General features: G+C 44.2%; 1 long non-coding RNA gene across 1 annotated transcript; it reads right to left on the bottom strand.

Moving 5' to 3' along the window:
* Nucleotides 1-1,413: 1,413 nt before the first annotated feature.
* On the bottom strand, nt 1,414-27,533 carry LOC147600537 (uncharacterized). Its single transcript, XR_015258723.1, has 3 exons — nt 27,412-27,533; nt 24,538-26,297; nt 1,414-1,540 (listed from the first exon to the last, which is right to left on the bottom strand). It is a non-coding gene; the product is annotated as an uncharacterized LOC147600537 (long non-coding RNA).

The following is a 27,533-nucleotide window of genomic DNA, read 5'->3' as shown; positions in this document are numbered from 1 at the left end:
ATATATATGTATAAACAGATATAATATGAGAATCACTTTTATTCTATATTTCCAAACTTATAAAATAAAATTAACCCATAAATAGGGAGAAGATAATGATGAAAATTTCAAGTCCAAGATAGAAAAAAGGGGAAACAACAGCAATCAGCTCTCAACAACTTTATTACTCCTTTGAAGCTGTTGAATACTGTACTCAGGATATTGTTTTGTCATTCTGTATTTTACTAGCTACTTCAAAAACAAATTTTGCCTATTGACAGAAAGTTTGAAACAGATAAACCTGAATATCACCATATATGCTTTTAACCGGTTCTTCTATATTCTCTGTAGCCAGTTTCAAACATGCTGAAACCATTGTATGAAGAATTAGATGTTCTCTTCCAGTTACCCCATGTGTCCAGGTTCCAGCTACTGTCTTTGCTACTGCTCTGTTATTTCTCTAGAAATTTTTTCCCTTATGTTATGTTACGTGCTAATAGCACAATTGCTGTTTCCCATGTTAAATATACTTCAGTAAACTGTAAGAATGTAAATTGTTCATATTTACCTCTGTAAAATAATAAACTCTTGTTTAGCAAAAACCAAAGTCAGTGGTAATAGCTTAGAAGTGTTCAACAACACAAAGGTTTAACTTCTAATCTATTTATGAACACATATATTCTATAGGAGGACATAATCACTTTTATCAGAAAGCTTCATAGAAAGGCAAATGTTCTGTTAAAAATTTTGGAAAAATACAATCCTCGGACAACAGCCCAGGAACTGGTCTCCCAGAGCCTATCAGCCAGCACTACACTTGTTCAACATCCTGCATAGTACAGGATTTTCCATGTTCAGCTCCTTTATCTCCTGTAAAAAGCACGTGGAACGTGATTTTTTATTTTCATTTTGTACATGTAGTTGGATACTTTTCTTTAAGATAGATAGTGTGTCATATTCAATGGATTTCTAAGTGGGTGCATTGGAGCCATTGTACACATGCCATCTGTGCCTACAAGCACAGACTGCTTTGTCCTCAGAGTCCGTATGAACACCAGGGTGCGTTCACAACACTGACTGTTCCGACCTTTCAACACTCTGTATAGAGTGCTGCATGGGAGAGTTCATGGTCTTAAATGAGTTTGTGTGTTACGAACTGTGGTATTCTCTTCTGAGACGTCTAACTCTTCCTTCCCATTCCTTTTATAAAAAAGTTTAGCTGGTCAAAGATAGATGTCTTCATGCTTAACAAACTGAAGCCTAATTCCTATGGTAGATTCCATGTCTTTAAGGTACTCGAGCTGCTTAGTGTGCCTAAAAGATAACGAAATTATTCTTGTACAATCTCACTGTCTGACACCATGATTATTTATTTATTACAATTTTTTAGCATGTTTCATAAAGGAGATGGAGATTTTTCAACACCCACCTCAAGACATTGACTGTAATTCTCAGGAACGATCCCATATTAATCACCTTCAGATCTGATTAAAATATCCACCTTCTTGCAGCTTAGTTCCTCAGCATGATGGCATGGTGATCTTATGAGGATGTACATCATCTGTAAAAAAAAAAAAAAAAAAAAAACATTGCAATGCACACAATAATTTCCTTTGGAGAAAGGACAAGAAAGCAAGAGTATCAAACTAGACTGGACTACCAGTTCTGCTCTAAAAACAAGCCTTGGGCCCAAAGCTAATGACCTATTTGTGGTAAGAATCACTGTTAAAAAGTTCAGCATGGTTCAATAACAAAATAAGTATCTCATTTTGATATGCTAAAAAAAAAAAAAATTTACTACCATTTATGATACTATGAAAAACATCACCCAGACCTAGGACAGAACAGGAAAAACAGCATTGGACAGGGAGTTGGTTTCCTCTCAGAGAAGCATTGGTGAGAACTGAAGGAAATTATCCCTATCCAAACCACATTTCAGCAAACTTCAGCTGTAGCTGTCCTTTCACCTAAAGAACACCAAGACACACTAGCCTCTTCACATTTTTAGAAAAGTTGCTTTCCTTTTTTTTCAAATTAAAAAACTATTTGTTCCATTTCCACCCAAAGAGCTAGGATGAAGTGCATTTACTTTGTCTGAAGGGCTAACATTACTGTTCTGAAAAAATAAAAATCTCTTAAATGAATGAAGAGAGTAAAAAGATACCTCAAAATAGAAGACTTATTGCAGTTGTAACTACGTAGAAGTTATCGGTCTGTATTAGACTTTCTGATGTAGAGCTATAACCTGAGAAAGCACATGTTTTCCCCAAGGAAATTACTGTAGTCATTTACTTACCTGCCAATTTTTCCAGTGTTCTTCCTTCACTCCCTTTTCTTTAAGTTCTGATGTTATTAAAAATTAATGATTTTTATAGTATGAAATAATTAATTGCACTTGTTCATTTCCCATTATCCTGTGTTTTTTGGTGTTTTCTTTTAAGTTGAAAAAAATTATTTCTTGGTGACATCTGGATGGGGAAAAAAGGACTATTAATGGGTGAATGAATGTCACTTGGTTGAGGGTAAAACAGATGATCCAATCATTTCTAAACGGACTACTTTCTGTTCTGAGAAAGTGCTAACAGAACTAAATAGAGATGATCGGAAAAATGAAAGAAGAGTACATATTGGATACTTTCGACTTGCCGACAGCACATTGTACTTTCGAATTTATGGCAATTTGTGATAAACTAGGATCCCTTCACATTAAAAAAAAATAAAAAACTTAAAATTATCAGTATATTCTAGAAGATATACTGGAAATTTCAACAAATGAGCTGCACTCAGAAAGAAGTATAGAAAAGCTGTTGATATTAAAGGCAATGGTTCTATAAAAGGTAGAGAAATAGATACACTGAAAGTGTTCAGGACAGGAAAAAAGTTGAATAGTATACGAGCACTTACAAAACGAAAATGACAGATTCTAGTAAGAAAAGACTAAAATAATTGAGGGATAAAGAAAGATTTTTAAATAAACTGCAATTAAGTTTAAAGGGCTTGTAACAAACAATGCAAGTGCAAAGATTTCACACTTATAACCAATTAATTTAATAGATCCTCTAAAATATTTAACATTTATTTGTGCTTTGTTTAAAGCACAAAATTGCTCACCTCCACCTTTTTGTGGCTAAGAGCTCAAAAGCACTGCTTGATATATTATACTCAGTTCAATATACTTCTAGGACACCTATGCAGGCAGCCGTGCTTCCTTCCACGTCTCATACTCCTTCTCACTGTGTATCATCTACATGGGTAGCCACACCATTTCTATGTGAAATAGTGACCATGTTCAGGCCGTGGTAGCTGGACTATCTTTGTGTTCCAGTCTCAGTGGTCAGTCAGCTAACGTGGAAGACTGTTGTTGTTCAGATGCTCATACTGTCCCTACAGACTTTCCCAATGTAGACAATAGACATGTCTCTGGTGCCACTTTTCCAGCTCATGAATGTATACTGTGTCCCAAATCCAAATCTTATGCTTACATAATGTTAAACAGCCTTGTGCCCGCTTTTCCACAGAATTCTTGTAAAATGTATTCTGAGTTAATAAATCAATACAAAGTATCTATTTTAATAAGACAATCAGGGTACACAAAATTAGTGGTTGCATTCAATAGCAGCGAAGTGTAAATACTGAGATGCTTATGTAACTGTCATTAGGTCTCCTTGTGGTTAAGTTTTGATACTGTCATTACTTAGAAAATCACATCTGTTTTTCATAAGATTCTTGGCTGGCCAATACACAGGACAGATAAACAAGTAAGACGTCATTGCCTATAAAAGACTTTTCCTTTGGAAACTGTAGCTCAGTGACTGAAGGAAGAGTGGAAAGAAAAGGGAGGATCTATGAGCTAAGGCCACTAAATATTGCCACAGAAAATTGTAATCTGCCTTCCCTCGAGGCTCAGGAAACAGAAGAATCATATCTTCTCGTGTCCTTTGTATGCACAAATAGTCTTTTACTACATCTTTAAATGCACTAATACGTACAAAGTAACTCTGCACTGTGCAATGGTGTTTGATGCAAAGATATACCTTGAGTTCTGAAAGCTCTACAGACCGTGCTAACAATCGACGTATGCTTGCCCTTGCTTTCATACACTGGCTACCTTTCCTAGGTTAGCAAGTTCCATACAAGCTTGCATGTTTTCTTGTGCAAAAGATATTTGTTATGCATAAAGGATGTAAAAGAAAGCTCACTGTCCCTATGGCTACAGCACAGAAAGAGGAAGCGATGGTATCTCTGAAGCTTCAGTGTTGTGGGATGTATCTGCCAATACAAAATTAAGCCTTTCATTAGCAACATTTTGTCATGCTGGTTTCTGCTATTCTTTTTTTTTTCAGTTGAAACGTTACAGTTTGGATCCTATTTAGAACAACAAGGAGTCCAAGGAAAGTATACTTGAATGTTAAGAAATTGTAGGATTTGAGCATTTTTCTTTGCAAGTATTGCTGTACTTCAGTAATATATTTTAATCTAAGTCACTTGAAAAACTGTCCAGAGTACAGTTAATGGATTTAATTACAAATAATACTGTTCTGACCTTTCTCCATGTAGATGTAGACATTTCACCCTTTAGCAACAGTGTTTTTAAAATTCACTGATGATATATTGTTATTAATAGACAAAAGACCATTGATGATATCCACAGATCTAAAGCTTTTGATTTAATCATCATGTTCCACTGATTAAGGAAACTGCTATTCTTTGGTCAATTATTCCTGCTATTACCTTGGGTTGATTTTCGTGGGTCAGTGTAAAAATGTTAGTGAGATAAATTCTAATAAAACTGGTACATTTGTGTGTTATTTGAAAATGTTGATTGACCCTTATTTGTGCTGGAGAAACAAATGGTTCAATAAGAAACAGCTCTCTGAATTGAACAGGCCTGGAAATCTCTGTTTTGCCACAGATCAGTTTGGCAGATCTCTGCAATCCTGTGTTTCAGCAGAGGTTAATGGTACCTCGGGGCTGCTGTAGATGATGCCAAGTAAATACATTTCTAAAAGAGCTATATGTTAGCTGAACGTTGTTGTGCAGTATTTATACTAAAAGCATGACATCTGTGTTATGACTGATTGGCACGAGTCCGTCAGAAAACAGCTCAAGCTTTGTCCCAGTCTCAGGAAAAGGTCTTTCCACTAGGACCAGGCACTATGCAGGAAGCCCTGGGTGTGCCCATACCTCCCAAAGCTCTTAATGCAGCAGCCTAGAGCACCCGAAAGGAAAATATTTTGCCCTCTCTATATGGCAGTTCAGCTGGGGCCTTCAGGGCCAAGAGGCCTTATTTGAGGAAGTTTTCAGTCCTATGCTGGCCTGTTAGGGTCAGCTGTGCAGCACAGAAGGTCTGTGCTTGATCAAGCCTACCGAGTCTCTTAAATACCTTAAATACCAGGAGCCAAAACACAATGAAAAACAAAATCTTACCTGTGGATTTCAGACAATTTATAAAAACTACCTATGAGACTTTGACACCTCTAAGACAATGATAGAAATCCAAATGACATCAATGAAGCCGGTAGCTTTTCTGTAACTAGCTATGTGACACTATGCCAAGCAGCCTACAGGTTGCAATCCCAGATGAAAGTTGCATTTGCCTCCTACCTGCTTACATGAGCCTATTTTCTAGTGAAGTCTCTGACAGTGCAAATACATTATTTTTGCTTTGAAAAGCTCAGTAAGATTTTACAAGCTTACTCACTTACTCTTACTAAGTTAAACTACATCCAATTCAAGTCTTGTTCTTCCTGTTATGAACAAATGCTCTTCTTCACTTCATCTTGAAAATACCTCTGAAGCAAGCGAGTTTAGTCAGGTGGATTTATTTAATACATTGTATGTTTAGAATCCTGCAGCTTTACTTTTGCTGTGTTTGTTCCTACATCCTGCAACTGACCCTATATCCTTCCAAAGAGAAACCATTTACTTTCAGTTATGCTAAAATATCACCTGTAATTATAATTCTACATTAAAGGAAATATCTATACATACACAAGGTCGATGGGGATGTGTGCATGTATGGACTTTGTCCTTGACAAAAGATTCCTGAAGTAGTTGTGTTCTTGCAGATTTCCCTTGGAGATAATCACACCACTTCAGGACATAATAGTCACCAGCTGGAATGGAACCTACTTTTAACAGAGAATTTGAAACAAGGATACAGACTGTTGTCCTAATAGCAAAATATTCAGTGGCCATGAAATCAAACACTAACCTGACTGCTTATTTGCCATAATACACATTGTTAGTTTATCTGCTAGCTAGCTCCAGAAGAGAAAAGCAACCTCAGACATAGAATCATAGAAATTAACATTGTGAATGAAAAATGAGACCATCTAAGCTCTCTCGCTCCAAAACTAGATTTCTTCTCGGTACTTATCTTCGGTAATGCAGCCAATTTTTTTCATATTTCTCAGATAATAAAACTTTTACTGATGTTTTCAAGTGGCTTTACTTTCTAATAGAGTCTAGACTTTAGAAAGGTTTTAAATATTCAGTTTAAATTCTCCTGTGATTTATTTCTTCTTTCTTATGAATATGTACCCTAAAACTTCTACCTTAAAAGGATTTCCCTTCTACGTATGTGAAAACTCTTACCATGTTCCTTTTACTCACTGTTTACTCAAACTAGAAATATTCAGCTTCAAAATTAGTCCCAGATTATTTTCCCATTGATCAAAGTGGGTTATCTCTTCTAGAGCTAGCTTGAAAACTTGAAAGTTTTACACAAATTTTTCTTCAGTAAATTTGCCACTTGTTTCCCTACGAAAAACACTTATGCAGGTTAGTAGTAACTTAAATTCATCATCATATAATGGCAGCTGGTATTGCTACAGATTTCTTTTCCCTGTGGTGTATGTTTTCAATACTGCTATTTATGATACAGCTTGAATACACTAACAGATAGCTAAAATCACACTGCAAACATGCAAGACTCTGAGCCAGACACAAATTTAAAATAAAGAAAGCATCTCAGTGTCAGTGCCATGATTCAAATGTTCTTTTCTCAGCCAAGATGGACTCATAACTAGCATATTTTGTTATCATGCCTTTAAAAGATGTGTTTTTCTCTTGCTCCAACTCTATCAAAAAACTTTCTTAGTAGAATTTTTGAAGTACTTATATTAATTAGGAATACAATTACATTAGGTTTCCAATAAAATCAATTTTATTTCTGAGAGATCATTAATTGGTTTTGAATATCTATTTATTTTTTAATCAGCCCTTTTATGTCCTGCATTATTGAGCCATCTGATTCACTGTCTATCAGCACCCCTCAATCCTCATAACTTCCAAAATTGTTGTCCAGTTTCAGCAAAAGGTGAAAATGAGATCAAAGTCTTAATGAGAAACCTCACAAGTTTCATAGAATTTGCCTGCTGGATAGAGGACATAGAGCTGGATTGACGTCCCACTAGGAATAAAGCATCAGTCACAGCTCAGCAGTTATATTTTTTGACTGAGCTCTTGCTGTCCAGTCAGTAGGTATTCTGCCAGCATGTCAGTGCAAAAGTAGCTCTGAACTACTGAGAGTGTATAATGTCTTCTGCACAGCTGATATCTGCAGACATGAAAGATGGCTGAGGGGACTGGAAAGGGACGTCTAACGGAGTTGGACATAAAGTTCAGCATAAATGAACTTTAAAAATACAAATCAAATAAATCAAATACAAATTGTTAAAAGAGCACTTAATTAGCTCTGCTGTTCTCAGAACAATTTATTTTATTATTTCTATTAAGACAACAGAAACCAATACACAACCAAGGAATCACGACAATACAATGACTCCTTATTACAATGAATTTTGAACACCAACTGGAACAGAAAATAAGCTTGGTATCTAAAAGAAAATGCATTCTCTTTTTAGATTGTGTAGCTTGAACACAGACAGCTAAGTGATCACACTGCAGAATTTTGCAGAGGAGCTTGAAGGAGATACACAGCTACATGATATTGCAGTTATTGTGATAGCATCTGAGGAGTCCATCTCAGCACCCTGCTGCACTTGGCACAATGCATGCACATGGAGAAAACAAATGTGTTCCACTTCCCATGTGATTTTGTTTTCACTCATCGTCTTTTATGTCTGCTCCGTCTCTACACAAGGATAATTCCAGCGGCTGAAGAGGAAAACTTCATTCACAGCAAACACCTAAAAAATCTGCTACTGTTAAGTTAGTTCCTTGTAACAGCTATTCTGGTGACAAATTTGATAGTTTTTTAGTGACAGAGAGATAAGGCTGTGTGATGGACTCCAGAGTAGTCCCAGTAGTATTCTGTCAACTTCCTGTCAATTTTCACTCCTTCTCATGCCACCACTGTCAAGCTTGCAAAACCAGATGCTATGTCACTGATGCAGTGAGATCAAGTTGCATTGATATTGCAAAGGTTTGTGAGTAATTAGAGAACACTGGACTGCTGGGCTCCTACTTGGTACTGTCTTGGGGAGTAAATTTATCTCAGAGCAGAACTGAAAAAAAAAAAACTGTTTTGGTTAGTTGTTTGGTTGGGTGGTTTGAAAGAAAAAAAAAAAAAGGAAAGAAGGAAAGAAGGAAAGAAGAGGGGGAAAAAAAAGGAAAAAAGGAAAAAAAGGAAAAAAGGAAAAAAGGAAAAAAGGAAAAAAGGAAAAAAGGAAAAGAGGAAAGGAAAAAAGGAAAAGGAAAGGGAAAGGGAAAGGGAAAGGGAAAGGGAAAGGGAAAGGGAAAGGGAAAGGGAAAGGGAAAGGGAAAGGGAAAGGGAAAGGGAAAGGGAAAGGGAAAGGGAAAGGGAAAGGGAAAGGGAAAGAAGTTTGTTTCAGTCCAGAAAACAAAAAAAAAAAAAAAAGGAAAATGTAAAGGTTTTAGAAATAAGACCCCTTCAAAGCCCCCAGTAGTTCACACCACACATTGTTCACTTTTTTTAAATAGAGAAAGACATAATATAATCACTCAGTCAAGAAAATATTTTGATAAATCCTTTTCAAACCTCTTTTTTCCCTGATGAGCACAGAAATTTTTTCCAAACATCAAAAAATGATAAATCTAGCGTGATTCCTCTCCCCTCCAAACGTCATAAGATTCTTTAGAAATAAGTGATTTTCAGAAAACAGCATAATTTGAATTTTTATTTATGTTTTCTGGGAGTTTGGGAAACCTTCTTCCCAGTAAATTAGAAACTCCCTTATTTTTTAACATTGGAGTCCCACTTTGTGAAGAGCAGGGAGCTGGTCTTTATGAGACTAGGGACCTGAATTGCAGACAGCACCAAGTATTCCTCAGGCTTGTGGTGGGATTGTGAGAAATCCGTTCTCAGGAATCTTTCACTGCTGTATTGGTTCACAAATATCTCAGTAGCTTCCCTTTGTCCTCTGATTTGAGGGTATCAATAACTCAGTAGAAGCCTACACCAGCAAGATGTTATTCCTAATCCAAAAGGTTACGAAAGTCAACTGCAAGGGACCAGCCTCCTCCTAGCCTTCTCCCAGTGCTGCTGCAAACGTGCATTGTGAGCACTAAACATTGCCTTTTCCCCTAGACGGGGTGTCTAAGCAGATCCGCTTCCCCTTAAGCCATGGGATAACAACATGGGTGGCACAGGTACGGGCAAGTACACAGCCTTGCCCTCAGCTGATAGAGAGGAAACATTTTATCCATTTTATGTCATGTCACTGTCATACAGAAAGAGAAGAAATGGCAAGCTAGCTTCAGACAGTATTGAAAAATCAGCACTGTACAACCTTATTCAAAGTACTTCCCTTAAAAACTTCCCAGGAATAAGAATGCGCCACACTGAATAGAAAATAGCTACAGCTTGGTCATAACTGAGGAAATGCAGCAGAGAACAGTTTGCGATAAAGCAGAAGATCTCCTTTTCTCGCCTTTCTTGACTCCTTCCTTTTGTGCTCTGGAGGTTTGTAATGAAAAATGTGCACTCAAAAGATACGCATAAGCTTTTTACAGCATGAGCAAAGAAGAAGCTATTCATAGAGGCAAATGCCCAGCAGCTTATTTGAAATACTGTTCCTGCTGATAGCAGAGAGGCATTTGGAACACGGATTTTGTGTTTTGGACAAAGCATTTTTTACAGTTACTATGTGATATGACCAGAAGAGAATACAAAGAAAAGCAATGAGAGGAAGGCAAGGACAGAGCTGACGTGTTTTCACCAGAATGACTATAATTACAAAAGTTTTCAGCAGTACCGCATATGTTGGTGCAAAATTCTTTATTGAGTACTTGAAATACATCACCTGCACCCCTGAGAATGCTGACAGTAAATTCAGTACTGGCAGGAAGATGTGGGGGACCTGATGTCATTGCTAGTCAGGCTGTGATGCTCCCCGATCATCACGGTTCCTTCCTCTGCTCTTGTGCATCATGTTCCAGCTCCCTAACTGGAGTCAAACCACTCAAAGTCACTTTCAGAAATGGGGCACAGCAAAGCAACAGTTTTGCTGGCTCCAGAAGACTTAAAGTTGGGTAGGTGTTTTACTGCTCTCTGGATCCAGACCCAGTTCTCATATTCAGGCTTAAAGATTTCCAGAGAACACTTCTCTGTTTTTTAAAAATGTGTTTAGCCAAAGAAATATAATTAAGAAAGCATGTTTGGAATTCACTTGGTTCTTTACTAGATTTCAAAGAAAAGCAAGAAAAATATTTTTTCCAAGACATTCAGAGCAATAGAGCCAGGGAGACCACATTATGACATTCTCATATTTTGACACTACCCATAAAACTCCCAAAAAGGAGCAATTTCATTCACTAAAGTGTTGTTCTTTCTTGCTTAAAGAAGCATTTGTTTAAGGGTAATGGAAAGCATTTCACTGGTGCTGCTTTATTTTCTTTCCGGTTTGGGTTTTTTTTTTTAAGTAAGGGACACAGCTTTCATGTCACAGGTGTGTTGAATTGTCGCAGCAGTTAACGGAGGAGTCATCCTTGTCATCAGCTTGCTTGATTCCGTGTTTGGTAAGCCATACAATAAGCTAGTGACATGTCAACGGACTAATGCATCATGGAATAATTTTTTTTTAATAATTATAAGTTCTTTTTATTTTCTCTGTCCAAGCACTAAGAGTCTTGTATGTTATTTCCATTAATGTAGCTACTTATGCCATGAAATACCACTGAAATCAATGGGGCTATTTATGGAGTCATTTGCTATTCAAAGGGCTTGATTCTCTGATTATTTATTCTGGGTTTTCACTAGTGTTACTCTGCTTACTTGAACAGAGTTACTTCTATTTTAGCTGATGCGAAAGAGACTGCAGTCAAAGGTGACAGAGTCTGGCACTAAATCGCTTTGTAAATAGTTTCTTCAAAATAAAGAAAAATAATGTATTTGGGTAAGTGCGAATCATGGTTTAACAAAAAGCTCAATCTGAGTTTTGCATCGTCAGTGGGATATTCCAAACAAAAATGAATGCTCAAAGGTAGCATTATTTTTGAAGCTTGAACAGTCACTATGTGCTTGACAAATAGCATCTGTCTAGAATTAAACCTTGCCTCGCTGATATCATTGGGAGATCTTAAACAGAGATCAGATTTCATCCTGGGGAAACAGGCTTACAAAGGCTTTTGTTAACAAAGTTCTTCATTTCATAATGTAGAGGTGCCCAACTTGTGGGCCATTCCAGCATACTTCTGTTATTTAACTGAGTCCACAATCTGCTTCCAGCTACCTCCTTTCCCAAGCACCTTGAAGACATGGACGGAGACCAAGCCGTCCACGCAACCTGATAGTTGCAACCTCTTATTTCACAGCCATCCTGTCAGTTTGGTCCTCTGCCCAAAATGCAGACATTCTGATTGCCTGGTGGGTACAAAGCTCATAGTCCCCTTGCAGGGTGGGATTTGAAAGCTCCTCTTTTTGACAGTTCCAAGGAAGGCAGGGAGCACAAAATGATCTACAGCTGCCTGTGTACAAGCTACTACAGGAAACAAAAAGGCTTCTAAGAAGCAGCAGACTTATTGTGCTTGCTTTATAGAGGCTTTAGTGTAAATGTGTGCATACTTTCAGATTTTATGCACATGTGAAGATCAGCTGTCCCGGGCGTGCATGGTGGGTGGCATGCTGTGGCAGGAAGAATGGGCTCCACGGTCGTAATTGGTAAGCTTCTATGAGCTGACTGAGCACAGTACACATCATGTAGCACTTTTCACATTGCCAAGTTAACAGCTATCACCAGAGGTAGAATTTAAACTGCTGGAATAAACAAAGTCAAGGGGAAGTATCTTGCTGAAATGTCACCTCCCACAGAGCTTGTGGAAAGCCATTACTATTGTAAAGATGCATATATGGGATTTCAAAATGTATATAATGCCTTAAAAGATACTCTTCAAGAATGCAAAACATACAGCAAGGGCAAACAATTATCTTTCCCAGAGTTTACATAAGATTGCCATTTTTTTTGTGTTGGAAACTTCCCGGTAGCTTTCAGATGGTTTATTATTATACAAAGTAATCTGTCTAACTCAACTGAAATAGTTCACTTGAGAAAAAAAAAATATGAAGTAATTTGTGGTTATAAACTTTATAGAGATTTAACTTGTCTGTCTTACTTTGTCTGAAAGATAGGGCTATAATCTCAGACAGCTACCAGGAGAATTAACTGGCTCGCAAATTGGAAGCACTTTATCTAAGTGCCAAGTTCGCTATTGTCAGAGGCAGAGCTGTTCCAGCAGTAACCCTGCACCAAAGCAGCCCCAGAACTGTGGGTCTCAAGAACAAGCATCTTGCTCCTTTATTCTGTCCCTTCTTTAGGAACTGCAAACAGAAAGATACCTCCAGCTACCGTGTTTCTCTCATGGCCTGTCTTTCTTCAGAGAACAGAGGACTCCTCCAGCCAGCCCAGCTGGTTCTGCTGGGAAAAAGTGGAAAGGTGTACTGAAAAGCTGGGAAAGGTGGACTGAAGGGCAGAGCTAGAAATCGAGCAGCCTGTGCACCATCAGCCCTGTGGTTTCCCCGGGGGTGTGTGATGCTGGACCCCTAAGCAGGCCGTGCTGCAGAAGGGAGGGTTGTGCTACAAGGAGGGATCTGCAGGGATGGTGGCCCAGCCAAGTGCTGAGTTTTGGCTTTGGCCCTTTTCCCTGTCCTTCAAGGCCAGGGCACAAGGCTAGGGCCCTGAAGCACACTGACAGCAGGTACCTCTTGGTGCTGGTGGGACCTTGTCTGGGGGTGCAGCCCTAACCACAGAAAAGGAAGAAAAATGTTGAAGGCTCCGAATCCAGCTAATACTACCTGATTTATTGCTCATGGTCATGAACAAAGACTAGGTAGCTAGGGAAAAGGGCAGCACGTTGCTATCCTCAAAAGAGAAAACAGGCTGGAGACTGCATATTTTAGAGGGGGTTTATAGGCTAATACAAAAACCACGTTTCCAGAAATAACAGCTCTAGGGATTGATGAAGTGCCGTGTCCTCTCCAGGAGTTTTTCACTCTTGCCCTGGCAGATCCAGCAGTGGAGTGTCCTGGTCCATAAGAACCTGTGGAGCAGCTAGAGGGGATGGGAATGAACGAAGAAAGGGATAGCTGCAGAAGTGCGGGTTGCTAGTCAGAGGGTCTCCAGCCCCGCTCTCAGTCCAAAGCAGTACCCTGGCCCCAGCCTCAGCCCGGCGCAGCTCTGGTGCGGTGGCCCGGTGGCGGGCAGGTCCTGGCTGCTCCATGTGAGTGAGACAGACCAAGACATCACACCACTCACAGTCGAACATCTGCTGGCGACTTTGGCCATGCAAATAGTAATTTATTTTCTGCCTGTGGCTAGCACAGATCACCCAACCTGTGGCACTGTTGCGCACCGTCATTGGCAGTAAGATAAATAGCTGGAATATGGGAAATGAAGCAATTTAAAGAAGACCAAGAACAGGCAATAGGGAAGTGTTACCTTGGTATCAAGCACTATTCTATTTGAAATCCTTGACACATACGGAAGACTTGTATCTTTTTTTAATTCTCCTCTACCCTGCCCTTCCCTGTCCCTCCCTCGCTGAGATGACCCTGGTGTATGCATGTATACAACGTAAGCGCTGTTAAGGCAACTGTGAAATCCCAGAGTGGCGTTTATTTCCCTGGCTCTGGCATCATTCCCCTGCTCGCACTGAGGGCTGGAGGAGGGGCAGCCGAAGGCCTGCCAATAAGGCTCAAAAGGGACAAAGGCAGGGCAGGAGGGGTTAGAGCAGTGCCTGGCCCTGTGCCAGGGAGGGGAGCCGATACCCTGCAACCCGGGTGAGGGGGGAGAAAAGGGGACCCCGCAGAGGGGAGGAGAACAGAGGTACCAGGGCCATACCTTCGAGAGGCCCACACGGGTTCCTGCCCTCCTGGCCACTTTGCTTTCTCATTGTTCTTTATCCCGGATTTGAAGGAAAAAGATTATTTTTTTTTTATGAAGGGGGCAGACAAGTAAATGATTATTTTGCTTCTTGTCTGACTTGAAAGCTAGAGACTAATCTATTTAGCCCTTTCGTTGGTTTGAATTAATGTCAGGAGGAAGAAATGCCCGGGAAAATTAGACAGGAGAAGGATCGCCTTTTGCTAAAAATGTATTTTCGTTACTTTAATTTATTTGTGCTTATTTTTCCCACTTCGGTTTTCCGATTGTAAGGAAATATACCAAGTGTGAAATAAACGCTTCGAGAAAGCAAATAACTGTTATTACTTCTACCCGTCCATAAATATGGTATAAAAATAATAATTGATCCCATTACTTTTTCGTTTCCCTGCTTCCACTGGCTGAAGGACACCATGCAACGAAAATGGCCAAGGGCGCTGAAGAAACGACGGGCGCTCTGGCACCGGGATGGCCCTGCTCCCGGGCGGGGATCCCACTGGGTAGGGGCGACACGGGACCCCTTCCCCACGGAAGGGCTGGGGAGGGCTCGCTGAGAAACCTGCCAACGTAACAGCCACTTAGAAAACAGGGGGGCTCGGAGGAGGCTCCCCAGGCCGGTGGCGAGGTTTGAACCTGCCCCCAGGGGGGCGTGAAGATGTCTCCCCGGCCCTCAGGACCCCGTTTTTTCCCCAAAGCCTTCGGTCCAGGCGCCGCTTGGCAAGGCGGCGGCAGCTCGGCGGGGCCAGTGGGCCGCAGCCAGGGCAGGGGGGTTGCCTGGGGCCTGGGGAGGGGCGGCAGGGTTCGCCCATCCTCGCCAGAAGCCCAGACAAGCTAAGGCGAGATAGGCGGGAATGCGCGGAGGTATTCCGTCAGGGACACCTCCCGTGGTGGCCCCGCCGGGGCTCAGCCTCCTCCTCTCCAAGAGAATCGAGGAGGCTTCGTGATAGTCCTGGTAAAATCAAACGTCCTGGCAGGGAGGGAAGCTGCCACGATGGCTCGGACATGGCATCCAGCGGCCACCCTTCCCCGTGCCAGGGACGGCTGTTCCGCTTCTGCTTCCCCTCCGCGGCTGCAGCGCTGGCTTGCCGAGGGGGGCTAGCATCTGGGGAACTGGGCAGTCAAACCTGCCCACTTCTGCGGGAATCGGGGAAAGACAAGCGACGTCCAAAAAAAAAAAAAAAATTTAAATTATGGGTCTCAAGTTTTCCTTGCCAAGGCTTCTAAGCCGCCCTTTGGCTTTTTGCTAAAGGAATCTCTGTGCATACCCGACCGGAACCAGGTCTCTAAGCCGCCAAGCACATATCTTTGGAGTATGTTCACATTAGGTATGATGATCATAATAATAACAACAAGCCCGAGAATTATGAGACAAGAGCACGTTTGACAGTGTTTGAGAAATTCAAATACAGCTGCATCGGCTTTGTCTCTGGTTCAGTCACATTTATTTCCCCAAGCTAGGCAGACAGCCTGAGTGAAGCATGACAATGAGTTTTGTAAATAGAAAATGGAAGGGTTTGCTGGGTTGTTGGGTTTGTGGGCTTTTTTTTTTTTTTTTTCATTCCTCCCCTCCCTGTTTGATTTTACTCGCAATCCAAATAACCTTCCTCAGCGAATGTTCCAAACAAGAGAATGTGAGCGGGAGGGGAAGGGGGGGGGGGGGCTCATAATTGCAGGTTCCCTTTGGAGCTGGAATTAAAACGCTGGCGACGTGTGCTGCAGAGGAAAGGTGCAGAGGCAGCTCTGACTGCAGGACGGCTGTGTTGTCACTACCATGGCGTTTATTTACCGCCAAGCCCCGCAGAACAAACGCCGCTTCCAAAGCGGGAAAGTTGCAGGCCCTACTCTCTATGCTCGAGGTGCCAGGGACCCCCCGGCAGGAGAGGGACCCCCGGCAGAAGAGGGATCCCTCGGCAGGCACCTGGGCCCGGGGCCCTGCTCCCTCGGCTGGCACGAAGCGGTCCCGCTCCGCAGCCGCGCAGGGAGGGCCCCGGGCGAGGCGCTGCCCATGGGCAATTCCACGTCCGCGCCTTCCCTCTCGAGATCTGCGCGTCCTGAAGCGGTGGTAGGGGATTTGGGGGGGGACGGTCAGCTTGGTATGGGTAGAAAAGATCTCCGTCAGTAAGGCAGAGAGATGAACATTAAGACAGCTCGTTTCGGTGGGTTACTCTTGTCAGGTTCGGGTGTCCTGCTCTTGGAATTGCGCGCAGACTCACACCCCAGCTAAGGCGGTGAGGACGGGGTGAAGTAACTAAATTATTTTCCGCGCACCAGAATCCTTTCCCTTATTCAGTTCGGGTCGCCACTTCTACGGACCTCTCCTGCTTTCTCTGGGTGAGAAAAGTATTCCTTCCTTTTACCGAGCTCTTTCTCTCAACCTCCCCCGTCCATTGTCTCAGGGAAGGAAAAGAAGAAAAAAAAAAAAAAAAAAAAAAAAAGGAAAAGCATCTGCAGCGCTTCAAAACTTTCCCTGCTTTCTTATCCAAGTCACCTTCCCGGTGGCAGAGTCGGGGGAGCCTGTCTGTTTGTTTGGGGCTCAGCAGGTCGCCTGTGGGTGCCTCGCCTCACGGCCACCTCCCCCGGGCGGTGCTGGGGTCCTGGCAGCCGGATCCGAGCCGCTGAGCGCTCCACCTGACGCACAAACAACCCCCAAAGTTTCCAGCAGAGACTATTGTGCTTTGCAAACTTTGGCTGAACATACCCGTACCTATTTTTTCTTGGACTCTTTTTAGCCTCGGAGGCTTTAGTGAAAGCCTTTTCTCGCAGCTGCCGTTGCAGCCCCCCATTCACGGGGGAGGGCAGGAGAGGGACTCTGCAATCCTAAACTTTTGCTGGGAGAGCAGGAGGGGGAGAACCGAAGGGAAAATGTCGTGGCTTCGGGAAGCCCCTCGCGATGCAGCCTAAGCCCGGCCCTGCTCTCGGCAGGGCGAGGAACGAGGCTGCGGTAACGGCACACCAGCGTGCGTTTTGTTTGCCATTAAGTCGATAGACCAGACAAGGTCTGCCCGGGGGAAAAGACGACTTGAGCTGTTTGTGAGAGCTGACACTAAGATTTAAATAGTAATGGCTCGTTTCGCCAGCAGTGTCACAATAATATTGGGTTTGTTGTTTTTTTTTTCCTCCTTCTTCTTCACGGCTCCGGGAAGTGCCCACGTCGGGCTCGGTCAGCCCGGGCAGAGAGCCGGACACCTCGGAGGGAGAAGATGACAGGGATCGCCACTCCTGCATTTCTTTTTTGTTTTCATGGAGGTCTTGGCTGGAAGGAAGGTGGAGGGGTGGAGAAAGGCAAAAGCATTTACCTTTTTCTCTCTGGGTGCCCCCTGTGCGTAAGCTCGCAAAAAAAAAAAAAACCACAAAACAAAACAAACAACGGCACCTCGCAGAGGGAGAAAGCGTTTTGTACCGATACCAACACTGCACCCAAAACTTTGTGACGTTTTTGTGGAAGAAAAAAAAACCATGCAGCGGCGCCTGATCCTTGGGAAAGCAGCGGGACCCCCCCACCCCCGGCCGGATCGGTTTGCGCCTCTCCTTCCCCGGCCTGGCCTACAGCAGCCGGGCGGCCGGCGCTGTCGGTGTTCGGCCGCTAGATGGCGCCGCTGCCGTTCGCATGGCGCTCGCTCCGCCGCTGCTCCCGTCCGCGCCCGGCCCGGGGGCGGCAGCCGGGCACCACTTGGCTCGGCCGCCGCGGGGCCGCCGGAGGCCCTTGCCCCTCTTCTGGGCACCTCCGGCTCCGGGTCCCAGGGGGGAGCCTCGGGGGTCCCAGGGGCGGGAAGGCTTTCTGCGGCCCCCGTGGCGGCTCTCTCCGCTGGTGACATTGGGGCTGGGCGGGGGGCTGCTAGGTGAGGGACTTTTTGGTGTGAATTACACCGGAAAAAAAAAAAAAAACGGTCACGGCGGAAGGCAGACAGGAGGGGTCGAGCTGGGAACCTCAGCAGCGCGTCCCCGCGGGGATGGGCTGAGTTTGTACTTCGGCCGGTTTGCAGGGGGTCGGGGGACCCCGGGGCGCTGCGGGGTGCTGGTCTCCGAGGGGATCCAGGGTCCCATCGCCAATGGCTGCCTGGCACCCTGATCTCCCACTCCCGGGGCAGCCTGCGGGAGAGGTGCCGCACGAAGTCGTCGGTCGGCCCCGGGAAAGGCTGCGGACATGAGAGCTGCGGCCGTCTGAAGTGCCCGCATTAGCAGCCCGAACACGTAGGAAAAGGCTGACATGTGCAGCGTGGTGCGAGGCACCCGAGGGATGGCAGGGCTCCCGCTTCAGACGGGTGTCCCTGCCTCAGCTCCCGGCGGGGAGGGACCCGGCTGCCTCGGGGGCAGCGGCGGGCCCGAGAGAAGGAAGCCACCCCTCCCGTGATTGCCTCAAGTTTAGAAGCAGGGGTACGGCACAGCCTCTCGATTTGGGACGTTCACCGCCGATGCTCGGAAGCAAGAAGAGAAAGAGAGACCTCCGGTGTAAACTTTAAGCCTGGTTCCAGTGGGAGCAGAAATGATGGTTTCCAGGCTTTTGTACCCGGTTTCCAAAATAGCACATAAAATCAAGGGCGCACCGTGGGTCATTTTTCTCAGCCTTTGTGTGAACGCACCTCTGCTTTTGACTCCTCACTGCGTAGTTTTATCCCCCTCCGAATTTTCCCAAGCCCGTCCAGATCTCTGGCCTGAGTTAGAAAGAAGTCAGAGCTACTTTATTTACAAACAGCAGCAAGGGCTGGCGGAACCCGCCTGGGCAGGGGAGCTGCTGGGAGCCTGCTCTGAAGGCGCAGTCGGGCTGCGCTGCGCCGCGCTGCGCCGGCTCGGGGAGTCCGGATCCGCAGGGGTCAGGGTAGGGTCCACCCCCTTATGAGCACACAGAGCAGGGGCAGAAAGTTGGAGGCTTGTCGAGAGGGGAAGAAAAATAAGAAATAAACATAGAAAAAGAAAAATTCGTTCGGGATTAAAACTGGGGAAGGAAAAAAAAAAAAAAGAAAAAAAAAAAAAAAAAAAAAAAAAGAAAGGAACCCCGCAGGAAGATAAGTCCTGAAAGTTTTCTCCAGCTCTTTTCGTAATTTCTGTAGTTTGAATTTGGATGTGCAAGTCACATCACGGAGGGCATGTGTCATCTCTGCGGGTCTGTCCTCGTATGATCAAAATATCAAGGGGCACTCTTCCGACTTCGATGGGTTTCGCAGCAAGGGCTCGGAAAGGAGCAACCCGGCTAAATGGCACCTTTAAGTACCAAACTACGGGGCAAAGGATGCGTTGTAAGAAGAGATGAGAGTATGCTTGGCATAGCCGATATTTATGGACGTTATCCAAAAGGACATAAGTTAAAAGAAGTGTTAGTTATTCCGCGACACGTTTGTTGCACAAACTGCCTTCAATCAAATTGTTTTGTTTTCAGGGCTCTTTTGCAAGCATCTTCCACACGCTTGGTTTGCAAGGAGAGATCTCATGGGCTGTCCTGCATTTTCAGGGACGGTCAAGTCAATCCTGAGGGAAAAAAGTGTCTTTAGAAGGAGAAAAAAATGTTTCTTGGTGGAGTTAATTTTTTTTTAAACGCCATATCTCAGAGAAAAGGCCTCTTGTAACAGATTACTACATCGTGTCAAATTGTAACAAAGTGAATCGCAAGAAGCAATTACAAAGCAAATATTGTGATCAGTGTTGTGGGTAAAATCAGAGCCGGGTTTATAGAGGAATATTAACCCTGATTTTTTTTGTTGTTGTTGTTGTTTTAATCAAAAGTGATTAGATTTGTGTTAAGCGTAAAGACCTTTTCCTGTAGATGGCGTCCTTCGGGTACTGAGTAATCAATAATGATACAGTCGTACTCGGGAGACTTTATTAAGCCTTGGATAATAAAATAATCAATAATCTCCTTTTCTGTCATATATTTATCGAAAGTGAAAAAAAAAAACTTGATTTATCGTAAGCAAAAGTGTGTTTCTCCTTCACGTGGATGCAAATAAAAACTGTTTGAATAAATAAGTTGTTTCTGAACATTTTGTTGTCAAAGTGTTAAATGTCCCCGTCATTTTTATTCAAACACTAACATGATTACAGTCAATTATATATTCACCAGTGTTCTTTATTTTAGAGTAATTGTACTTGTCACTAATAAAACAGGGACATAATGGATCGCTACTGTTCTGAATTTTAAAGCAATTTTCTGTAATTTGATTGAATTACACATCGTCTCTGTTACTTTTTTTTTATTTCTATATTTTGAAATTCTGTTTTCTTGAAAATTGCAGCTCTATTCCTGTTTTGTTGTTCATGAAGTAACGAAACCTTCTGCAACATTTATAAATACAGCCTAGTCCCTTTTGAAGTGTTGAAAATCATAATTTCAACCCCAACATGCTGAAAGCTTTAGGCTTAAAATCCCAAAGTCCGGAGGAGCGCCTGAACAGGAACACTTGGCCCAACGCGGTGCACTCCTCCGAGAGGAGAAGCAGACCAAACGGAACTGCGCCCTGCATGGGAAGGTTTCATCACCTTATTGTAGTGCTTTGGTGTACTTCGTGGGGCTCAAACTTAGAAACACGCCAAGACAAGCAGTTCAATTGCTAATATTTTCCATGGGAGAATAGGTAAAGACACGGGGAAAAAAATATAATGCCAATGACTTTCCTCCAAGAAATTAGAGCTATTATCTGTATACGGTCCGTACGTTCTTTTAGGTGGCGATTACAGCAAGGAGCCCGGGAGTGACTTGGCTGTCTTTAGGCACAGACAATAGAGACGCAGAATGAGACAGAAGTACGTGGAGATAGCGCACACGCACGGAAAATATAGCTCTGCGTTATTGAACTGCTCCTCGGGTTGTTTTGCTGAGAATGAGCTCTCAGAGGGTTGGTTTTTTTGTTGTTGTTGTTTTCCAAAGCCGAAAATATGCCTTTAATTTAGCAATTGTATCAACCATCAACGAGATGAGAGGATCCGCGCTGTCGCCAAACACAAATCAAAAAATGATACAAAGGCTTTCACAAGTTAATTTCGTATGACAAAACATGTGCCCACCACAACAGACAAAGTTAAACTATCATTTGCAAACCCTGCGATTGCCTGAGAAGGTGTCTCTTAGGTACATTTAGCGCAGTCAGACACTAACGTTTGTGCCGGGATGCTTTGTACTGAAAGGTGAAAATAAGGGAAGGCGCGGGAGTCCGGGTGGCTCACTCTAAGAACCTTTTAGTGAAGCCTTAGTGGGACATGATCACCATCCTCAGCGAGAAACCGCTTCTAGCTTTTGCGGGGTCACTGTTTAATATAACCACAGAAACTAGCTCGTAGTCGCCTTGGAAGGGGAGGAAGTTACATAATCCTAAACTGATATCGTTGTATTAATTTCAAAGTCTACAAAGACTTGTCAGCCTTTTCTTTACCCTCTTTTATTAGTTTTTTTTAAATGAATGTGAAAATAAAGTGTAATGCCGTCCCCTCCTAGTATTCTTCTAGCACGCAACTGAAAATTATTTATTTGTTGGAGTTTCCGGAGCTACGGCATGATTTCATTATTTAAGTGGAGTTTATAGCCCGATTACAATAAACATTGTTTTCTAAAAACTCCCTAGGAAACGTAACCTGTGTGTGTGTGTGTGTGTGTGTGTGTGTGAGCGCCCCATCTCAGAGATGGAGAGGAGAAAACACACGAAGGAGATGTATCCCGGGAGAAATGTTTCTTTCAACGTTTTTCCTCTCCGCATTGTTGGTGCAGGGAAAGTCTGTCCGCAGCCGCTTCTCTTTCTTGGTCAAATTATCGCAGAAGCAAAGCTACAAACCCCAGGCTTTAGCGAGGCACCGTCCGTGCTCGGTGGGAGGGACACAAATGGGATTTAACTTGTTGCCAGTCGGTTTTGTGTGTTTGTTTGTTTGTGCTGGTGCTTTAAAAGCGAAACAAATTCCAGAAACAAAGCGGGGGGGGGGGGGGGGGGGCTGGGAGGGAGGGAGGAGGAAAACAAGCTTGGTATAAAAGACATATCATATTAAAATAGTACATGAACACACCCACTGATATCAAGGGTACGATATCAGCCCTTCCCCAAGGGACTTATTTATAAGTGGTAGCGGTTACAATCATCCAAGAAGCCCCTTACCATCACTTCCCCCCTCCCTCCGCTAAAGAACGAGAGAAAGAAAACATGGAGACCACCCTGCCCGATACACAAAGTGTTCTGAGCAACCTACATAACGAGCCGACCCCTGCCAGCCCTGCTTATAGGAGGAGAGCAGGGTCTGCTTCCCTGGCCGGGTCCCGGGAGGAGCGAGCCCCTCACCCCCACAGCCGCACAGCGCCGGTACCGCCGCTGCCGTGCGCCAGCGGGAACGGGAACGGGCACCGGCACCTCCTCCTCCTCCTTCCAGGCACCGAGAAAGCTAAAGCCGGCTTCGCCCCCCAGGCTCGCCCAACGCCTTCTCCTGGAGGGGTGCGGAGCTGTTGACGGCTTTTGTGCTGCCCCGGGTGTTTTGCTATGGTTACAAGGGGGGCCCCGGTGCGGGGCTGGTGGTGGTGGTGGGGGGAACAGGGGAGTGTGTTGTGCTTTTGTAGGCCCTAAAAATTGGATCCGCAGCTGATCTCGCCGAGGCCGAGGTCCGGCTGAGCGGTGCGGTGCGGTGCGGGCGGAGGGCTGCGGCGGGGCGGAGCGGTGCGGCGGGGCCAGGTAGTAGAGAGGACGCCCCCCCACCCCGGGCCCCGCTCCCCTGTGCGCAGCGCTGGGGTGAAGCCGCACCGGGAGATGAGACGGTAGCTGTCCCTGTGCTGGGGGAGGGGGCTGCGGGCATCTTTTGTCCCAGAGTTACCAAAAAATTGCAGAACCAGACCCATGTGTAACTCCAAAGACTGCGTTTATGAAAGGCTAAAGAGCTTTAGAACACCACCATGAAAATATTCCAGCAACAGTTTCTTAGGAATCAAAGAGCAGCTAGAAGTCTTTTCGAGCGCTATTTAGTTTCTTGTTTGTTTGTTTTTTCCCTCTCCAGGTCTTTCTCTTTGTCTGTATTTTATTTCTCGATTCTTTAATTCGACCTGATAACTTCGGCAAAAGCAGAGTGTTGGCCAAGAATGTTTTAACAGTAAACACAGAAGAAAATTAAATTTTGTATTTAAACCTTGAGAACAGTAGAAGGTTTTTAACTTGTCCGTTTCCCCCCCGCATTTTATTACCGTGGTCTGCATAATTCTGCGGACAATTCTTAAGGGATATTTTAATTTTCTGTTCGATTCCTGAATTAGGGAGAGCTTTTGTTACAAAAGGACACGTATTATCTAGGCAGGTATGACGGCTCTCTTATGCACGTTGGCATATAAAATAATAGCGACATTTAGGATCTAAAAAAACCGCGCGTCTCGACGTTAAAGTTGGCAGCGATTGTAAAAATATTCTGTTCTGAAAAACTCTGGCAGCGGAAGCTGAACGCACCCAACCTAGTGGATGCTCTGCACTCTCTAGACAGGCTTTCTGTGGATGCTGTTCTACAGCTACAGGAATAAATAAATAAAATCTTCAGCTTTTAATTAAGGTCATTTAATTCAGACCTGTCCACCCAGCGTAGCCGCCGTGGGAAATGTATACTCCAATGTTTACGCGGATCTCTTTCTGTCACTATTCTGTCTTGTCTCACGCTTACGACACCAGCAAAGCTTTCTGGCCCCTGCGGCCATTGTTTGCCACTTTCACGCTCCCCGTCCAACCTCCGCCCATCCAAGAAACTTCCTAAAGTTCAACAGGAGAGGAACTCTTTGCACACCTAGCTGATTTCATGTCCTCGTTTTAACGCCACCTCTCCCCTGGCTGCGCGGGCTTCTCCGAGGTTGAGAGCTGCGCGGTACGGTGCAGCTTCTCAAAAAAAAAAAAAAAAAAAAATCATCGAATGGAGAAATTTAGCTCTTCTTGAAATATTTAACCGACTGAGCAATTAGTTCTGAATGGGGGTGGGGGGAGGGAAGACTAGAGAGCTTGCAGGGGAGGGGGAGAGAGGAGATACAACACAACTAGCCCGAAAACAACAGGGGTGGGGGATGCATGGGAGGGGGACTTAAAATATTTGTATTTAAAGGGTTCTCGCAAGGTCTTCGGCACAATATGTGCTGCTCTCCTTAAAGGGGCACCGAGTGCCAATAACCATTAGTCATCCAGCAGGGACTTTTCATTACAGATCTATCTTTAGGGGGAGTTCCCCGAAGTCTCCGAAGGGAACAGATCTGCGGATTTCAAACCCGGTCCAGTTCCCGTCACACAGTGCCTGCGTACCTGCTGCAATGGAAGGGAGAGATACTTACCAGAGTTTCGGGAGTGCGCGGACCGCCCGAAGGTCTCTGCAGTGCTCCTTTCCTCGGCGGAATACTATCTTGCATCCGAGGCAGCTCCCAGTCTATACTTGATGTTAACATTTATGCTATCTCAAACACGAGGCTCTCCCATAGACATTTTTTTTCCAGGGTTTTCAGGCAAATTTCTCGGTGCCACAATGTTATGATGGAAGGATGCTGAAATGACAGGCCTCGTAGACGCTTGTCTTAATCATCGGCTTCTTAATTTAGTTTTAGTGCTGTGGTTTTTCTGTGTGTGCGTGTGTGTGTATGTCTGCGCGTGTGTGCGCGCAAGAGAAGCCTCTGACAACCTGCAGCTTCCTAATGACTGACGAGGCAGGGCTGCTGCGGCAAAGTAACACTTCCCTGGTGTGAAGACCTCTCACTGGGAAGTTTAGTTCACTACTGTTCTCGCAATCCTAATCGTGTAACCTGTAACCCAAACCCACGGAAGAAGAATACAGCACGCTAAACAGACTAACTTCTAAGCACTCAGCGTTAGCACCGCTGCCAGCTGTTGAGGATTAACTGGAAATTGGCTGGAGACGGGCACCTAAACTTGCATTTACAGATGCGGATAGAAGGGTGGACCGTCGAGTACTTCTTCCTCTCCCTCTCTGCCTCCGCTCATCCATCCACCTTCAGCCCCATTCACCCCTCTCCCAAATGTTGGACTACGTCTTTCTCTCTCTTTGTTAGCACACGGCCCCGGCCTCACTTGCCGTGCCTTGGCAGCAGGGTATCGGTGTCCGCTGAGCGGCCCTTACTTTAACTGCCCAGGTAACCTGGAATAAATAAGGCAATCTTAGAGTCAGGGGGGAACAGAATTATGTACGCGCACATCCAGGTATTTGCTGTACCGAATGTGATATTACTGACTGCTAAACCAAAGTGTCCCGACTCGTTTCAGGGAAGCATGATGCCATCGAAGCGTGGTTATTAAACACCCTTTCTTCATGGCTGGAAAAAAAACCTTCATTCATTTCTTAAGCTGTCAGTACATTTTAGCAGCTTAACCCCTTCAAAGAGCCTGAGAGTACAGAGCCGCTATACCCGTGTGAAGGGGGATCGAAGGCTGGAGCCGGGGGGCTGGTGGGGGGGGGGGGCATGCTACGTTTATTGTGCTGACGGTGGAGAGAGGGTCTGTTTTTCCTCTGGCCTTCAGTTAAAAAAAAATATATATATATAAATAAAATAAAATACGAGGGATAAAAGTGTGCGGTTGAAACTCTGTCCCTGCGGGCTGCACTCCAGAACTGCCCGGAGATGGTTGCTGAACAGCCCCTTCAGCCAGCCGCTCCCTCCACCCCCTGGCCCCGCAGCTCTAGGCCCCCCGCCCCCACCCCGGCCGCTCGGGGCGGCGGATCCCGCACCGCAGGTGAGCGCGCAGGTGAGGGAGGGAGCGCAGAGAGCTGCGCCCCTCTGCGCACCCACCCGTGCTCCCCAGGGCTGGGGCCACGCGCTGCGGTTCCACGCATAAGCTTCTTCTCCAGGAGCCCCGGTAAAACTTCCCTGTTCGGAAACGCTGCCATGAGGGACCCTCTCCCAAGAATTCGAGTTTTGCCGGAGCCGAGGGGTCAAACCGGCCGCTCTCGCAGGGCCAGGGAGCACAAAGCCACCACTGAAGGGATCGGGACTCGTGGCCGGGGCAGAGCCAAGGGAAGAAGCGGCCTTAGAGCAAGACTCCCGCATTTCCAAAGCGAGTATCTCCAGTCTTACAAGCGAAATTTCTGCGGAGGAAAAAAAAAAAAAAAAAAAAAAGAAGGACTCGAAAGTTAAAGTCCAGCAGAAATAATAATTGACGTGGCTTCTCTTATATGTCCTTTTCTGTCCTGTAAACAGTGAATTAATCTTCATGGGCTTAGAAAGATATGTACAACACATTGGACGCAACATTTCCTTTTTTGGTAGAACTGTATATCCACGGCATTGAAAAAAAGAAATATAATATAAATCCTAAGTTTGTGCACAGAGCTTTATTCTGGAGCCGTGACAAATGACTGAATGTGAAATCTAGATTATCAAACATTTTAAAAGCACACTTCCTTCAGTGTTAGCCCTTTGCTCAGAAACGCAAAAAGACAAAACATTTATTTTCTTCCCTGCTACATTTTCATCCCTGATCACAACACAAAGTAAACTCATCTTTGACCTAAGAAACACCTCAAGGCATTAAAATTTCAACAGGCGATGTCAGTGTTACATTAAACGAGAACTCCTCCAGTTCGCTGCAGAGCTGGGATTTGAATAAAACGTTCAATGTTAACAAACAATACACACGTTTGGCACTTTGTGTATTAAATGGATCAAAGAGATTTGATAAGGCACAATACACCATTTGTACAGACCTGATTGAGTTAATATAATATCAGCAAATTTTACAGCGAAATGAATCTGTTTCTTTTCTTTGTGTTTAAAACCAGCACAGATTACAAATTTTAATGATCTGAAAATGTTTGGTATACAAAATCATGCTTATTTCAGTATTAGCAAAAACACAAGAAATTTTTCAACACAAACACCCAGCTGTGTCTATTTTAAAAGCAGTTCAATGACAGCTTGCACTTATGAGCATGCAATCAGCTAATTTCGCTTTTTTTTTCTTCTGTGTTAATCAACACTTTCCTTCCTGCATATCAGAGTACAAATAGTATAGTTACTCCACATCAGTAAATGTTTACGTAACCTGTCCTTTCTCAAGAATCCGGTTACACCGAATCATTACATGCTAGACCGAGTAGGAAAATGCACTGGGCCCAGCCACCCTAATGGGATCCCAGCGCACCATAATGACACATATTAGTTAATGATCATCATAATCATAATAATATGCAGCAATCTTACCTTTCCTCTTACCCCTTACCACGGTAGAGTCAAGTCACATACTCCACATCGCACTCTTCCTTGAAAATTCCCATACATAGGCTTCAGTGTTGAGCAATTAAATAATAAAAAATTGATTTTTT

This window comes from Chlamydotis macqueenii, chromosome 5 (genome assembly GCF_036417535.1).
Source record: "Chlamydotis macqueenii isolate bChlMac1 chromosome 5, bChlMac1.mat, whole genome shotgun sequence".
NCBI classification, from domain to species: domain Eukaryota; kingdom Metazoa; phylum Chordata; class Aves; order Otidiformes; family Otididae; genus Chlamydotis; species Chlamydotis macqueenii.
The sequence above is the reverse complement of the archived record's forward strand: the minus strand, read 5'-3'. Positions and strand labels throughout refer to the sequence as shown.